We start from the raw sequence: 17430 nt of genomic DNA on the forward strand, positions 1-17430 counted from the left end.
GAAAAATATGTTTCATCATTCTAAACAAATCATATCTTCTTTCTTTTTCCTTTTTTTTTCAGTTACTTTTCAAGGTTTCACAGATTATGTTAAAAGATCCTGATCCTTTGTGAGTTGTGTGTCATTATATGTCAAACATGCATTAACTATTGAATCAAATTATGAAAAAATATTCTGACTGCTCAATTATGTTATGGTTTTATTATAAAGCTAGGTATTTTGCGAAAAATTTGCACCCAACTATAATAATAAACACTTCAACTAATGATGTCAAAGATTACCTTGCAGGTGTCATAACAAAACTAAGGTTGATGCGCCGTGAAGCAGGAACAGAACTTGTAACTCTGCATTTGACAACTTGTTCAACATGATACAGCAAAGTTGGGTCATCACCAGGTTCTAAACCAAGCTCAGATCTGGGTCAGATACAATCAGTTAGTTTCTTTCAATAATCAGATAAGGACACACAACATCCAATAAGATGATAGTCAAACAGAAATTTGCTACAAATAATAATTCTTTTTTTTTTTTTTTGTTTCAGGTACAATTCTTTCTTCTTCCTCTCTCTTTTTTATTTTTTTCCCAGTGCATGGGGGGCAAAGGGATAAGGAGAAAGAAACAGTAACACTTATAGAAGAAACTCCAATCAATTAAACAAACTGCACAAAATATGATTAAAACATGCACAAGCTAACACACCTACCCATGAACACAGAGGCCAATGCACACCTTCCCCCCATATTTTTCCCATGACTAGAACCCGAGCCACAAGGCTGAAGGTGGATATCACTTGCATCACACCAGGACACAACCTCTTATATACAGACTTAAAAGAACTCCCAATTCAAACAAAAGATTAAGATTCCAAAATTTAAAGCTTGAGGCATCGAGTTCTAAAAAGCCTATCTAACCCAATTCAAACAAATTCAGAGACTCAAAACGATCAAATGACCGATATACTGACCCATGGGTGACTTCTATAGCTATGTCCATAAAATTTAAGAAAAAAAGTTCTATTGCCTCTTTATTGTCCAACTCATGTGATGGAGAATGCATCGGATAAGGATAAGAATAAAAGTTCTATTTATCTACAAGCTATTTATCTAAGAATTTTATCTATCTAGGAAGTCGAGTTTGTTTAGGATTAGTTAGGCATGCTTATAAATTAATCTTTTATGTAATGGTTTAGCTGACTTGGAAAACAATTAATAATTATCATTTTGACTTATGATTGATGTGAAAGCCTAGGGTGATTGCTGCTATGTCTGAAACTGTCACACCTCAAACCCGCCCCTAGAAGTTTGGGCATGACCACTACAGAAACGGACACTTAACCTGTTATATATGACATATGGGGCCTAAATGGAAGCATAAATTTTTATATAATAACATGCAAGAAAAGAGCTACATCCATTGAGCGACCACTATCATGCCAGGATCACAAACAGACAGATAATAATAGTTACACACACATATACAACCCCGCCCGTGTTTGGGCATATAACAAAAACATTAGAATTTACAACATATTATGGACAATCAGAATGTAAGCTAAAACTTCACAAAACGAGTAAGCTTCACCCAAATGCTTGGATACACAGGGGCTAACAAAGGGAGACGAGCATTAAGAGTTGTGGCTGACCTCCAAACGCAGGACCTACGGAATCAGACGAAATACAGAGTGAGATAACCTCAGTGAATAATAGTACTTGAATAATTCAATGTTCAACTTGAATAATAATGCAAATCAGAGCGTATATAATATAAAAGGGAGGTAGTTAATCTGATTCTGTACTAATGTCACAACGGCTTTGGATCCGGCCTTTAAAACAAAGTGGCTTTATTTCCAAAGATTTCACAAATTGGCCCTTGGCCTAATAGGTTCACAAGTTCACAAATTGGCCCTCGGCCTCATAAGTTCACAATATCACAAATTGGCCCTCAGCTTCATAGGTTCACAATATCACAAATATTCATAATTTCACAAATTAGCCCTTAAACAGAACGACATTAAGCCCAGAATGGCATATAGCCCTTTCATGTACGCATGAACTCAAGAGGTGGCTTGCACGGATTCTAGAGGTGGCTCCCACCAAAGTGTAGCACTTAGCTCCGTACAGCACTTTGTTTCATGCTAACAGATCAGACAAAATGGCCATAGGCCTCATAACTTTCACATAACGGCCATAGGCCTCATAACTTTCACAGAATGGCCATAGGCCTCATAACTTTCACATCGGCTTTAAGCCCAGTTACATATGTATGGACTCAAGAGGTGGCTCGTACGAATTCTAGAGGTGGCTCCCACCAAAGTGTAGCACTTAGTTCCGTACAGCACTTTGCTCCATATCAGAAATACATAATGGCCTCTGGCCTAATAGTTTATAAAGAAGCACATAGTTCCTTCTAATTATTCACATGAGTTAACATAGTTACGTTACATTCAACAGAGTGCTAATAGCAGCTATTAACGGGTTGGACTTCATAAATAGCAATGGATAACATTAATGAGGATCAAAGGCGAATGTACCATTAATAGAGGCATATATGTCATTCCATTACATTTAATAAGGATAGACCAATTTACATTCTAATGCGGTCACATCGTAACATTAAACCTTTGCATACATGCCATAGGATCTGAACGATCTAGGTTTCATAGGTGACATGTTCGTTATTGACAGAATAGAATGATTGCAAAGTCATACCGATATGTGCCAATCCTTCAACATTCACATTGATTTCCAATCGTCATAACTATGCGTGTAACACTTACGAGGAACAGAGTGTTAGTGACAATAATTACCAATGGTAGATAAAATATACATTTCCGTACTATTACTCACAGTGTTGTGATGACGTGTTACTTCCTCCCGGAGTGTGTCCTGCACACACGCAAAACTTGCACATTAGTTCTCTTTTCTTTCTTAAATCATTTCCTGAATCATTACACTTTTCACGAATTTACAACCCTCTTAAAATCATCAGAAAATATTCTAAAAATACCAGTGAGTCAAGCACGCAAAACTAAGCGAACCACTTTTCCAGCCCGGGCCGCACGTGCGGCCGGACCCTCCGCTCGAGCGGCCAAGCACCGCACGTGCGGTCATCCCCCTCTGCTCGAGCGGCCGTAGACAGTAGGCATTTCCAGGTTTTTCTTCTTTCTCCGCTCGAGCGCCCAAGGCCTCCGCTCGAGCGGCCATGGCCCTGTTTTGGGGCAGCTCGGTTTCAACTCAATTTTAAGCATCATCACTTCATTTCTCATGCAACCCAAGATGAAATTAAGGCAATACTTGAACCCAACTTCACTATAACAAAATTTATCATTGAAATATCAAAAGTTAACATGATTAAAAGCTTGATCAACTCACTATTCTTCCAAATTTCATCCTTTAAGTTAACTTCCTTTTGTTCATAAAACATAACACATTATGGCATAAAAACCAAGGATTGAAGTATAAATTGCACCATAGCATGTACTAGAACTTGAGCATCATAAAATACACATGAATAGAAGCTTATTCCAGTTACAAACCGTCTAAATTCTATCTTTAATTCAAGTTCCTCATGTTTATCAAAACATCATACCTTACTTAAATATAGTTTCATGGGTTTGACATGAGAAACAAAGATTGAGGTATAAATTTCATGTCAAAGCAACCAATTGATGAGTATCCTCTTCAATCAAACATAAATTATGAACAATTCTCCATTACAACCCTAAATCATCAAACATAAATCATAAACAAATCATTCTTCACAATTAAAAGGAGAATTCCCATATACACTAAATTTAACATACCTTAAGCTTTAAAAATGGCAAGGATGTCCTAATTTAATCTCAATTCCCTTCCTTGTTGAACCTTGCCCTTGTTCTCCTTTTTTTTGTTTTTCCTCTTCTTTCGTTTTTTTCCTCTCCAAGAGATATGTCAAATTGTTTTTGATCAAGCTTAAGAGAACTTGGACTTTGATATATATATAAAGGCATATAAGACAAAATTCCATCGTTTAATCATTCCGAAATTGAAATTTCGTAAACATGCTTAATATTACGTAAAAATTATGCTAATCACAGATATATAATCAATTTTAGATAATTAAGCCGTTAAGGCTTCCAATTTCTGATTCAACCATTCTAGATGTAATAGATACTTTTCTTGTTAGACAGATAGACATCCTTAAACATGGATTTCACTTACTTAACCTTAATTTCTCATGGGATGTTACAGTAAGCAGTTATAGTAAGCATTTAAAAGCACAAAACAAGGACTGAAAATCAACATCATCACACTGTCATTACCCATCGCATATATTGAAGTTTGGGGACCAATTACTATTTTGGATTGCATTGACACTACTTTTCGTCATTGTCCTTGTCACTTCACTGCCTCAAATCACCGGACCATCCATTGTCAATCACAACCAACACCTTCGTGCCTCACTGCCACTGTCTTTCAATTTAGAATTGCGGGGTAGCCTGAACTGATGCAATCCACGGCATTAACTTTGATTTATTTTGCTGTCTCTCAGTTCAGAATTGTTGGGTTGTCTGAACTGCTGCAATCCACAACATTAATTTCGAACTGTTTGCGACAGATAATTCCATGACTTGTTGCTGGAAATAGCAATGATTGTCAACATCCCTTGTTGAGTCATTACTTCTTCCACCAAAGCCACATCGTCTATTACATCACTGTGGGCGATGCTTCCCTCATGCCGATGCCACCATCAAAAGCCAGATCCCTTGTCTGTGGCCGTGTTACTGCTCAACATTGTCAGTGTTGTGTTCTGTATTCACTTGAGGTTTCATCATAGCTATATAGTGCCTTTATGTGTTGCTATTTACTACATGAGGAAAACATTGTGCAACGAAAAGAGTATAAAAACCCTTGATTAGACACAAGTCCAACCCAGAGCCAAGAATATTTAATGCAAAACAAGCCTAGCCCAACCGAACAGTCCAGACGACAATAAATACCCACACTGACCCAAGTCCTACCTTTATTATATTGATCCAGCCATTTTGTCTTACAAATAAAGATTTCCAATCCAAGAATATAATGAAGCAATAACCCAACTCAATCCAACTGCCCCTGCCAAAGCCTAAACATAACAAGGATCAAAAATTTCATTTCGGTATGTTGTTTCGGGTAGCTTGGAAATGAAAATGTTTTAGAAACATTTCAGAAATATTACGGAAACGTTTCAAAAATCTCTCAAAATATTTCGAAACCATAAGGGAAATGATAAAAGAATTTGAAAATGTTTAATATCAAAAACAAAAACCTATATAAATGTTAATACATTATCAATAATTAAATCATTACACTTTTTTTTTATCAGCTACAAAAAACAAATTAATTAATTAATTAATTAATTAAAATAAAAAATTTATTAATAATGAAAAAAGGGGTACAAGGAGAGGACAAGATGGTGTTCAAAAAAAAAAAAGAGAGGACAAGATGTCCTCAAACACAACATGAAAAACCACACTGAAACACCACAAAGAAAAGAAATCAAGATTCACAAACAGCTTTCCAATCTTTGAAAATCAAAAAAAAAAAAATGCGGAACCCGTTTAAACGGAGGAGAGGCGTATATCCAAATATTCAATCCTATCCTCAAAGATCTTTGCATTCCTTTTCAACCAAACTATCCAAAAGATCACAAAGACAACACAATGCCACTATTTGTTTTATTTCTAATTGCCACCAAAACCTCATAAATCAATTAAGAGCAAATTTGCACATGCACCAACAGCCACCCAATGTGTTTTCAATCAAACAAAATAGTTGATGCCATAAATTCAAAGCCAGGAGGCAATGCAAGAATAAATGATCCACCAAATCCCCTACACATGATGCACCATTGAGGATAAAGGAAATGATTCAGTCTCCTCCTTTGAAACATATCGTTGGTCATAATGCTTCTGTTAAAACCTACCATCACCTACTCCACTTACTACACCTACCACCACCTACTACCACCTACTACACACCTACCACTACCACCTACTACCACCTACTCCACTACATCTCCTATATAAGGAGCCCCTCACCATTTGTAATATACAACATACAATCAATCAATAATACATCATTGTTTACATGGTATCAGAGCTAGGTTAAGAACCTAATATTTTCGTTCCACCGGCGGGTGGCAATCTCGCCTTGGCCGCCCGCCGGACAAACCCAACACAGACCAGCCACACATAGACACCATTCTCTCTTCTCTCTCTAACACAAACCCGTAAGGCTCGAACCCGCGCCCCTCGGCTCATAAGACCAAAGCTCTAACCAGCCAAGCTACACAAACCCAGCAGCTCACACACACACCCATCACCTCTCCCTCTCGGCATACACACACATCTTCATCGACCACCTTTTAAGCCCTGTTGATGTTCCCCATTGCTTCAAAGAGTTCTTCCCCTTGGCCGCTGTGCAGGTGACGGAGCTCGGCGACGGAATCTTCGTCGGATGCACCGTCAATCACGCCGTCATGGACGGCCCGTCGTTCTGGCACTTCTTCCCCACCTTCGCCGAGATCTGCAGAGGAGGCCACACACTTCGCTTCACAATCCTCGGCTTCCACAGAACTCCCACAGAGGCATATATGTGATTCATACACACACACCCATTGGAGAAGGGGGGAGACACGGTTTCTCTCTCTCTACACCACCCACTCACGCTCTTTCCAGTCCTTTTGAAGAGCTGATCAAAGTGTGGTCTGCAGTACAGAACTCCCTCGAAGGAATTGTAATTGCCAAGCTTGAGTGTTCCTTTGCAATGATGGCATCGGAAACCGGTTTTCTCTCTCTCTCTTTTTGTCCCCCCACCATAATTGTTTCCACCACCCACCTTTCTTCTTATTTTCTTTTTATATATATATATATATATATGTTGTTTTTATTCTCACCTATGTGGTCTCCCCGCTGTCACCTCGTGCTTGTTCCCACCATACCATTATAATATATTATAATATGTAATATTAACTCACAGATTCACACACTATCACTGGTTTTTTAAATCGTTATTTTATTTTTTATCTTTTCTTTTTGAACATTACACCACCGCCCCCAACACCTTTCCTTCACCTTTTGCACCTCACTTTACCTTTATTTATTTTATTTTATCTTCCCTTTTTCATTTCAAAAAAAAAAAAATACAATCACGTGAACCACTTTCTTTATTTCCCAATCTCCTCTGTTTGATTTCAAAACCACTTTTAATCTCTTTCACATTTTTTTTCACTCACTCTCTCGACAGTTTCTTTATTTATTTATTTATTATTTTTTTTTTATCTCTTCTTTTCAAAAAAAAAAACAAACATCATCATCTCTCCCACCAAAACAACTTCTTATTTCTTTCTTTCTTTTTCTTTCACATTATTTTTCATCTTTTTCAAATTCCATTCATACCATATCGCTTTGCACACCAAACCATATTTTATTCATCTCAGGGATCAACCACGATCACAATTTTACACACAAAAAAAAAAAACAAAAACAAAAAAATAAACAAAAAAAAAAAAAAAAAAACACACAACACCCAAAGATTTGTTTTCTGCAGACGGCCACCCACCAACCTCACTTCTTCGCCTGTTCCGCCGGTCTTTTCTTCTTGCCTCCGTCCTGGGCGGCCCTTGCCGGTGTTGTCTCCGTGTTTCCCACGCCACCGAGCACATTCACTCCACCCTGCTCCTCCACTACAGCATAGGGCGGCCCTTCAAATCAGAACATCACGGTGGCCTTCCGCTTCAGCTCCTTATTTTCTGCCTTTAGCACACTTATCTCTGCTCGCGCATCCTTATACATGCGTTGGAGCAGAGTCAGTTGGGCGTTTAACTGCTGCACCTCATTTGTCCTACTCTGAAGCCGGTGCGACAAGTTTGTGACCGCCGTCATGGTCTCCACGCATGACTTCAAAGTATACTGATTGGCCTCAATATCTGTTTGTGCTGCCATTCTTTGCTCCACAAACCGCATAGGAAAGGTCAGCGGAGCAAACTCAGGGGCGCTTGGTTGAGGTTCACGGGCAACCGCACCAGTTACCTCTCTTGTGGACTCGTTGAGGTCAGGAAAGAGAGTGAGCAGACTACGGGACGAAGAGGCCATGTTATGGGTTGCTGAGTGTTTCAGAGAAGGGTTGGTTACCGAGTGTTACAGAGTATCTCCCTCAAGACAACGAAGAGTTTCTCAGAGGTTTTTAGCCAGTTTTTTGTCTTAGCCTCTGCCTCAGCCTCAGCATCCATCTTGGTTAAATAGCCAAGGTAGACACGCGCATCGCGCGCCACTTGACGCCAGACGACAAAACGGGCGCGCAAGCCAATGTGGCGACGCGCCTCGCCATCATGTCCGGCACATCTTTTTATGACTTGGGCTCACCTTTTGATGGCACGCCTTTTTATGAATTGGGCACGCCTTTTCATGGCACGCCTTTTGAAAGATTGGGCACACCTTTTGAGGGTGCGACTTTTTATGGGTCCGACAAGACTCTGTAAACTGTCCCGACATTGATTCCGGTTAGTTTCTAATAGGGTCCGACAAGACTCTGTAAACTGTCCCGACATTGATTCCGGTTAGCTCCTTCATGGGTCCGACAAGACTCTGTAAACTGTCCCGACATTGATTCCGGTTAGCTCCTTCATGGGTCCGACAAGACTCTGTAAACTGTCCTGTCACAACATTGTCTGCTACAACGGTCCGACATGACCCCATAAACTGTCTTCTACATCGGTCTAACACGAGCCAGTGTCTTCTACATCGGTCTGCCATAACCATACAGTCTTCTACAACGGTCTGACACGACCATACAGTGTCTCCTATCCATTTTTTATTTTTCAGATTATTTTCTTGTTTTGTTACTCTCTCCAAACTCAAGTTGGTTAGTTCCTATCCCCCTTGAGTTTGCGGGGGGCTGTTAAAACCTACCATCACCTACTCCACTTACTACACCTACCACCACCTACTACCACCTACTACACACCTACCACTACCACCTACTACCACCTACTCCACTACATCTCCTATATAAGGAGCCCCTCACCATTTGTAATATACAACATACAATCAATCAATAATACATCATTGTTTACAGCTTCCATGAGCCAACGACCACATAAAAATCTTCACTTCAGGAGACAGCACCGCTTTCCAAATCCTCTTGTGCAACCAAAAAGTAGAAACATTGGGGTCGCGTTTGGTAGAGTTTTACAATTATGATTTGAGAATAGAGTTGTATTTTGAGTTTGAGTTTTGGAATTATGATTTGAGTGTAGAAAATTTGCTTGGTTATGAGTTTTGAAAAGAGTTTTAATTGAGTGATGTGACATGATATTGAAAGTGGGTGTTTTGAAAAGTGTTTTGAAAAGTGAGTGTGAAATTAATTTTCTAAAGCTGTAACCAAACAACACACTCAAACTAAGAGGAAACTTCAAAAGCTCTACCAAACAAAGCCTGGGTTTCTCAATGATTGAATCAAAAAAAAGACTTGCATGAAAAGATATCGAAAGAGTATTTAAGCCAAACCTACCTATCACAAACATTTGGAGACAATGAAAAATTATCAAGCAAAGACAACAAAGATGCCAACTCAAGAGCCTCCTGATCATTAACATTCCAGATGAAATTGAAATTCCAAATAATTGGAGCTAAATTGGAGCAAGCCAAAGACGCAATGGAAAATTTATTGAGAACGAACCACAATATACAAGTGTAAAACAACCTTGTTAAAGGAAGATTCACCCAACCAAACATCCTCCCACAACCTCTGCATTTTGTCCTGTTGCAAATTAATACCAACCACACCGCTCTTGTTCAAATTAACCTACGACCGAGCATAATTTCAAAACTTCTCACAATCCCTAAAAAATTAGCTACCATACTTTCCTCCCTTGCAAAAAAAAAAAAAAAAAAAATGTCATCCACATAATGTAAGGTGAGACACACAAATTTCATCCTCCCAATAACAAAACCATCAACTAAACAAGCCCCTAGCTCTATCTACAATCCTCCCCAGCACAACCGCCACCAGAATAAAAAGGAAAGGAGAAAGTGGGTCTCCCTACCTTAATCCTCTAGATGCCTTAAAAGTGTTCCCAGCTTCTCGATTAACAATGACCGACATATTACAAGTGGACAAACAACCCATAATCCATTTCCTCCATCTTACCCCCAAACCCTTTATTTGCATCACAAAATCCAAAAACCTCCAAGCAATATGACCAACCATATATGCTTTTTCAAAAATAAGGCCCTCCTTTTTCAAAGCTCTATATTCTTCCACGCTTCATTTGACACCAAAACAATATCCAAAATATGTCGGCCCTTAACAAAAACACCCTACACTAGAGATACAGTCTCCCCAAAATGGTTCCCAATCTTTGTGATAGAAATTTCCCCAAAATTATAAAGGGGTGTAACCAAATCGATGGGTCTAGAATTACCTTCACTGAGTTTTCCTTTTTTAGGATTAGACAGATAAAAGAAGCATTTGTGCACAAGTTAACTACTCCCTTCTCATAATATTTTACAAAATCACTCACTAGATCCTTTTTCACTATTGCCCAACAATCTAGGAAGATCGCCATAGAGAACCCATCTGGGCTTGGAGCTACATCTCTATCACAATCAAAGACTACCTCTCTAATCTCAATTTCACCAAATGGTCTCAGCAACCAACTTGCTCTATATTCATCAATCGACATCCAATCAATTCCATCAATTCCTAGCTTCTCGACTCCCCCATCAGAGTAAAACTTGAGTAAAAATTTAAAATCTCACTAACAAGTCGATCCTCCCTATCCACATACACTCCTTGATCAACCTCCAATATTTTGATGAATGTCTTTTTCATCTTTCCATTAGTCATTCTATGAAAGAGCCTTGAGTTAACATCACCCTCCTTAACCCATTTTAATTTTGCCTTTTGGGCCCAAAAAAATATGCTCCATAAAATTAAATCTTCCAAATTCACTTTTAAATCAGCCCATTTGGATCTCAAATTCCCCACCAAATCCTCCCTAGCCTCAATGGTTATCCAACTCCTCAATATTCCTAATAATCTAATTCTTTGTTCCTTTCAAATCTCCAAAAACCTCTATTCCACATCTTCAAGTTTTCCTTGATCTTCTTTAGTTTTTTCACAAACCTAAAACCCTCCCATGAATGACATCCACAACTATTCCATCACACCCCAAAATCTTTCTTAAAAGAATGGTGTTCCTAGCACATATTTTCAAACCTAAAAGGTGATGGACCCCATATTAATGGACAACTCTCCATGATCGCCAGACAATGATCTAAAACGATTCTTGAAAGACCCTCCTACCTTGAACTAGGAAATAATTCCTCCCATCCCGAAGCAACTAAGAACCTATCCAACCTACTACATATCAAATTTTTTGAAGATTAGACCCAAGTGAATATAGCATTACACAAAGAGGGGTCAATCAAATCACAATCTCTTATTAAAGAGTCAAAGTCCCTCATGCTCCTATTTGTTGAAGTCTAATTGAGTCTTTCTGACACATTTGACCACATTAAAATCACCCCCCACACTCCAATTGGGATGAAAAAGCCAATTTAAACGTACCACCTCCTCCCACCAATCCTTCCTTCCACTAGGCCTATTTGGGCCATAGACTTTGGTCAACCACCACGCATTATTATCACCATTTTTGAACCTAACAAAAAATGAGAATTCCCCTACAAGAATTTCACAATAAGTGACCACTCACTCATCCCAAATAATCAAAATTCACCTTGACATCCCACAAGCTAGCAAGAGAGCCTATTTTCTAAACCTAGATTCCCAAATACTTTTAATGAAATGCTTGTCACAACTCTCAATTTTAGACTCTCGAAAAATAACTATATTTGGCTGATAAACTTTCAAAGTCATTTATTACCCCATTCTTTTTACGAGACCACATATCTATAACATTCCAACTTAAAATCTTTTGTTGAGAACTAACATTACTTGTAACCTCCTTGTGACGTCCTTCATAATTAATGTTGCTCGCTAAATTTTTTAACTCCTTGTAACCTTTTCTGCTATTACCACCCCTTTTTCAAATCCTTACCTTCCCCCAGCTATAACCAAAGATAATCCCAATGTTTGAAGCAAATGTTTAAAATGTGACATCCTCGTCTAAAGAGAAAGACACAAACTTCATCATCTCACTCAACCACCTCTAAGTCTCATCCACTTTTTTCCCCTGAATAGTGCTTTCCTCAATCCCATGATTCCTAGAAACTTTACATTTGAATTATCACTCATATTGTATTCCTTATTAAACATAGGACATTGTTGACAATCATAGTGGGTCCAGTCTCTATGGGTAACTAAGGTATATGCCCATTCCCATTTAAATCCTTCCTTCTCGACTACAATTTGGGCAAGAATCAAAAAGACACTACCTATTTTGTCATGCACCTATCGTTTGCATCCCTCGACACTAACCTTCCCTTTTTGATTGTTTCCCACCCTTTCCACTTCCTCATGTTCCTTGAGAAAGTAAACCTCATTGTACCACCCTTTGTCTACTCCAATGCCACATGTTAGCTTTGTCTACCATCTGTCCCCAACGACCCAATTGTTGATGCTTGAGCTTACTGCACTTCCTCACCCGAAACTCCATTGTCGATTGCCTGCTCTAGGTTTAATTGATTTTAAAACTACCCTCAAACGAACTTTGATGACTTCATCAGCTACCTTAAACTCCATCGCAGTTGGAAGGAAACAACAATCGAAACCTTGTACCTTCAATCTACTTGTCAACAAATTCTCGAAAGCCAAGTAATCGATCTCAACTAGCCCTCCATAGTTTATGTCGATCTGTTCAAAAATGTCTTCGTTCTATAACTTGAATGGTAATTCGCAAACAAACAGCCCAACCTCCATATGACTAATTTACATATGGTTCTTTGTGCCTTCTATCGGATCACTTTTCCAATCTAACCGCAACTCCTCCTTCAAAGAAACACACCCCTTGACTTCCATAAAAATCAGCTTCATCCTTCTACAAAAAAACAAAGCCGTGTTGATTTGGAAAGGTTAAAGAACAATTAACTCTTCATATTCTTTTTTCTATGTCCTTTCAATTTGCACCCAACTGATGTATAAGTCAGTTCTAATGCAAACTACAACATTTCCCCAATCAATTACCTACTTTCTACTTTGATTTTCTTATGTTAAAGCCTTAGAAGCTCATTAAAAACAAAATTTGTTAAACGCTTAATTAGGATAGAGATTTACAATTTTTTTTTTTTAAATAAAAATTAAGGAATAGTAGGGATGAAAAAAAACTCTGCGCTGGGAGTAACAAAGAAAAAGAACAAGTGACTTAATCATACAGGTTTTATCTTGTCCTCACTATCTCTCATTTTCTTATTTTTAGATATAGTTTCTCATATTCTCTAATAAATTTAATTTTTTTTCCTTTTCCACTTTTTTATTTTTATTTTTATTTTTTTATTTTTTTAACAAAAAGAAGCAAATAGAAATGACCATTGTTAAATAACCTTAATAGGTATCGAAACAGCTCGTTGTTTCAGTATGTTTCGTTGTGTTTTAGTACATTTCAGCTTGTTTCAGTGGAAACATCGAAATTCGATATTCCACAAAAGCATTTTCGTTGTTTCGATGAAAAAGAAATGAAATTTTGTTTCTCACATAAACCCACAAAAACTCATTATAGCCAATCACCCAACCCACTAAGAACTAAACTAGCCCAGCCTAATACCTTTCCAACTTATTCTAACCCAATCAATTTAGCCAACTCACTAAAAAATCCACCAGAAACCAAAAAAAATACCAATTTTGGAATAAGAACTAAATCAATCTATTACCTTACAACGTTAAACTCCCAAACTGGTACATCATCTCACAAGTGTTGTGTCATTGTTACAAATAACCTCTCGTTTACCCCAAAGGCACTACCATCTCATTCAACCTTCAGGTCTGGCAACATCACCTAAATCTTTCATTGTCCACATCATTGCCTGCATCTTTTCCACAATGCCTTCGAGTTCCCAACAAGTCTTCGATGTCATAGTAACATAGCTTCCATTACAGATAACCTTTGGTTTACCCCAAAAGGCACTACCATCTCATTCAACCTTTAGGTCTGAAAACATCACCTAAATCTTTCATTGTACACATCATTGCCTGCAACTTTTCCACAATGCCTTCGAGTTCCCAACAAGTCTTTGATATCATAGTAACATAGCTTCCATCATGCTACTATGATATTGTTGCCACGTTGTCATCAATTGTTGCAGCTTCTATCTATTCCATCGTTATCATTCTAAGGCTTATTCGTCAATAAATCGACATGAAGACAACGATGTGCAAAGCTTGTACTGCCATTACCCAACCCTGTTTTGACCCATAAACCCATATCACTTTAAAACCTAACCCAAGAACCAACCTAAGACAGTATTATCCAAATTCTATCCAACGAATTAGATCTTTTGAGTAGCATCCAACTAATTAGATCAATCGTTAAACAGCCCAAACCAAAATCTCATTACAACTGACTGACTAATCCCAAAAACTCTTTAACCCATTAACCCAGCCCACACTACAACCATTCAAAACCAAGCCCAATGAAGTTCGCCAGCTCAGCATGTATCCTTATGCCACACAAGATCTTTGGCATAATGAGCACTACCAAAGTCGCAGTTGTTGTTTCCGCTCCAGCCCATAAAGCCTACTGTTGAACTTTGTATACAATAGAGCCATTACAACTCTCCGGACAAGAGTTCTTTTCTTAGCTAGAGAGAAATGATAGGGGCAAAAAGGCAAAAAATAAAGATGAATTGAAGACTACAATTTATTACTTTACTAGCATTATCCTATATTTTTTATTTTTGAGGTTTTAGTGTTCCACTAGGATCCAGTAAGTGTAGTGTTTTATTATAGATAGGGTTTATTTAGAATGCCTACAAATAAGCCTATGCGTAATAGGTTTTAGTGGACTTGAAAGAAATTAATAGTTATCATTAGGATTTTTGCTATGGTTGGTGTTGAAGCCAAACTCCTCAGGTGCTGAAACCTAGGATGATTTCCTCTATGATTGGTGCTGAAACCAAACTCTTTAGGTGCTGAATCCTAAGATTTCTCTGTTCTTTTTCTTTCTTATTGTCCTGTGCCACCAAGACTCCAAAAAACAAAAAACCCTTGAGAATAAACAAAAAAATCCAAGATATCTCACAATAGATTGTCATAAGAGCAAGGACCAAGTAATCACTTCAGCCTACCCATCACAATTAGAAACACCTCCGAGCAAACAACTATGAAATTCCAAAGAAGTGGTCCCTCTGACATGTCCATTATAATGCCTATTTTATACCTTTAATTTATTCTTTGTTAGACCTATTTTATATATTATTTTATTTTATTATACTTATTTTTATGTTTTTAGGTATTCTGGAAGTTTAATGGAAAAATGCTCTTAAATGAAGGAAATTGGAATATGCATAGGAAAAGATTAAAAAACTTTTTTGGAATTATTTATAACACATTGAGGTGTCTAGCCTAGTTGGTAGTGTGGTGATTCTATTCTTGAGGTTCCTAGTTCAAGCCATTCTAGCAACACCAATTCTATATTTTTAGCAAATTTGGCATTGTCCAATTGTACCAAGACCCAAAAAGCACCAAATTATTTCTCGAATCAAGTGGATATCTTCAGAAACCAAACTGCACCACTTTTGCCATACTACTCACGGGAGAACAATTTTTTTTTTATTGGCACGGGGTGTCCGGATCAAAACCCAACTAATTCCCAGTGGTGCCCAGGCCCTCAGCAAGGAGAATAATTTTTTTTATTACAAATTGTATTTTTATTTAATAATAGTTTATTATTATTAGATTAGGTTTAGGTTTTCTCTTTTATATAAACACATGTAACCCTTATTATTTAGGGACGACTTTTTAGAGAGAGAAAAAGAAAAAGATTGTTAGGGTTTTGCTATTATCTTCTTCAATAATAGTAAGTTTTATAACTTCGATTTTTTTTTTTTTTTTTTTTTTTGACTGACACTTGGGTGTCCAGATCAAAACCCAACTACTCCCCAAGGGTGCACAGGCCCTTGGCAAGGAGTTTCCCATTAGTGCACCACAATTAATTCAAGGGTTAACCCCTAGTCCAATTGCCCCAAGGAATTGTTAGTACCTAAGAGGTTTCGATCCTGAACCTTCGAAGAAGCACACCCCCAAGACCCAAGGCCTTGCCACCAGACCAACTCCTTGGGATTTTTATGACTTTGATTATTTCTTCAGCAATGTGTAACTAAACTATTAATTAAGGTTAAAGATGAAACCTCATGCTTCATAGTAATTAAATATTAACCTAATTGTATTTTCTTGAATTGTGATTTAATTGATTAATCATTCTTGTCTCTTCGTAATTAATTCAGTAAATTTTGGACATGAATTTAATCATGTTTCTTTCATGATTTGAAATCTACTGATTAATAGTTTGCCTTGATTATTATCTTGTTCAATTCGTATATTGGATATCTACTGTGATTTGTGCAAACGGATGCATTAGATGATTAGATTTTTAACTTTTAGGCGAGGAAGAACGTACATAAGATAATTATTTTCAAAAGAATTTAACGATCCTATTTTCCATAATAATTGAGATTGATTTCCATATTATTGTGAAGAGAATTAAAAAAAAAAAAAAAAAAACCATTCAGATTATGTTATTAATTATTTTGCATGCTTGAGTGTGGATTTTGAAACCTTAGTTCTATTCATCAGATTAATTTATTCTTCAATTCCATTATTTCTATATTTATTTAATTATTTTTTTATTGCATATTTATAATTAATTTCAATCACACCAAAATTTGTTCACTACATTAGGATCTATTTAATTTGAAATTGATTAGTTTTTGCAAAAATCGTAAGTGTTTGTGGGTTCAACCTCGCATTCATTAAACTATACTATTGTATGGTCCATACACTTGCAAGTAATTAAAATTGACACATCACCCTCCATGGCCTCTAACAGGACAATGATATTCGCAACAGATTATAAAAAAGTAAAGAGTCATAGCATGTTTTGTTTTGCGCTATGGAACCAATCTGGTTTTCCAAATATATGTAATGTAACTTTTGGCAAGCGTGGTATAGTTTGCTCATTCAAAAAATTGAAGAATTTTAATGAAGAAAATGCAGAGTCCAAATAAATACATCATATCTATTTAGAGACTCAAGAAGTTGTCAAATCATCCAAACCCCCAAAGTCAATAAGTTAATCGGGCTTATGCCATAACTAAAGTCTAAATATAGAACCACTAATTATTTAGATTCCACATCTCTTAGACAAAAACCATAGCTTTATTTGACAACTACTAAAATCATATTCATGCAAAAAAAAAAAAAATTGACGTTAAACAAAAGCATAAGAGCTAAAAAC

The 17430-nt window shown here is 37.2% G+C and overlaps 1 pseudogene across 1 annotated transcript in view; it reads right to left on the reverse strand.

The window, feature by feature from the left end:
• The window catches only part of LOC145792686 (rRNA biogenesis protein RRP5-like), an 82123-nt pseudogene that overhangs the window by 40215 nt on the left and 24478 nt on the right, over window positions 1-17430 (reverse strand). Inside the window, exon 14 of the transcript XR_014332431.1 lies at window positions 282-416. The product of XR_014332431.1 is annotated as an rRNA biogenesis protein RRP5-like (transcript). The remainder of the gene's footprint in view (window positions 1-281; window positions 417-17430) is intronic.

Source organism: Camellia sinensis, chromosome 6, assembly GCF_055761805.1.
Source record: "Camellia sinensis isolate YWXY chromosome 6, ASM5576180v1, whole genome shotgun sequence".
Lineage (NCBI taxonomy): Eukaryota > Viridiplantae > Streptophyta > Magnoliopsida > Ericales > Theaceae > Camellia > Camellia sinensis.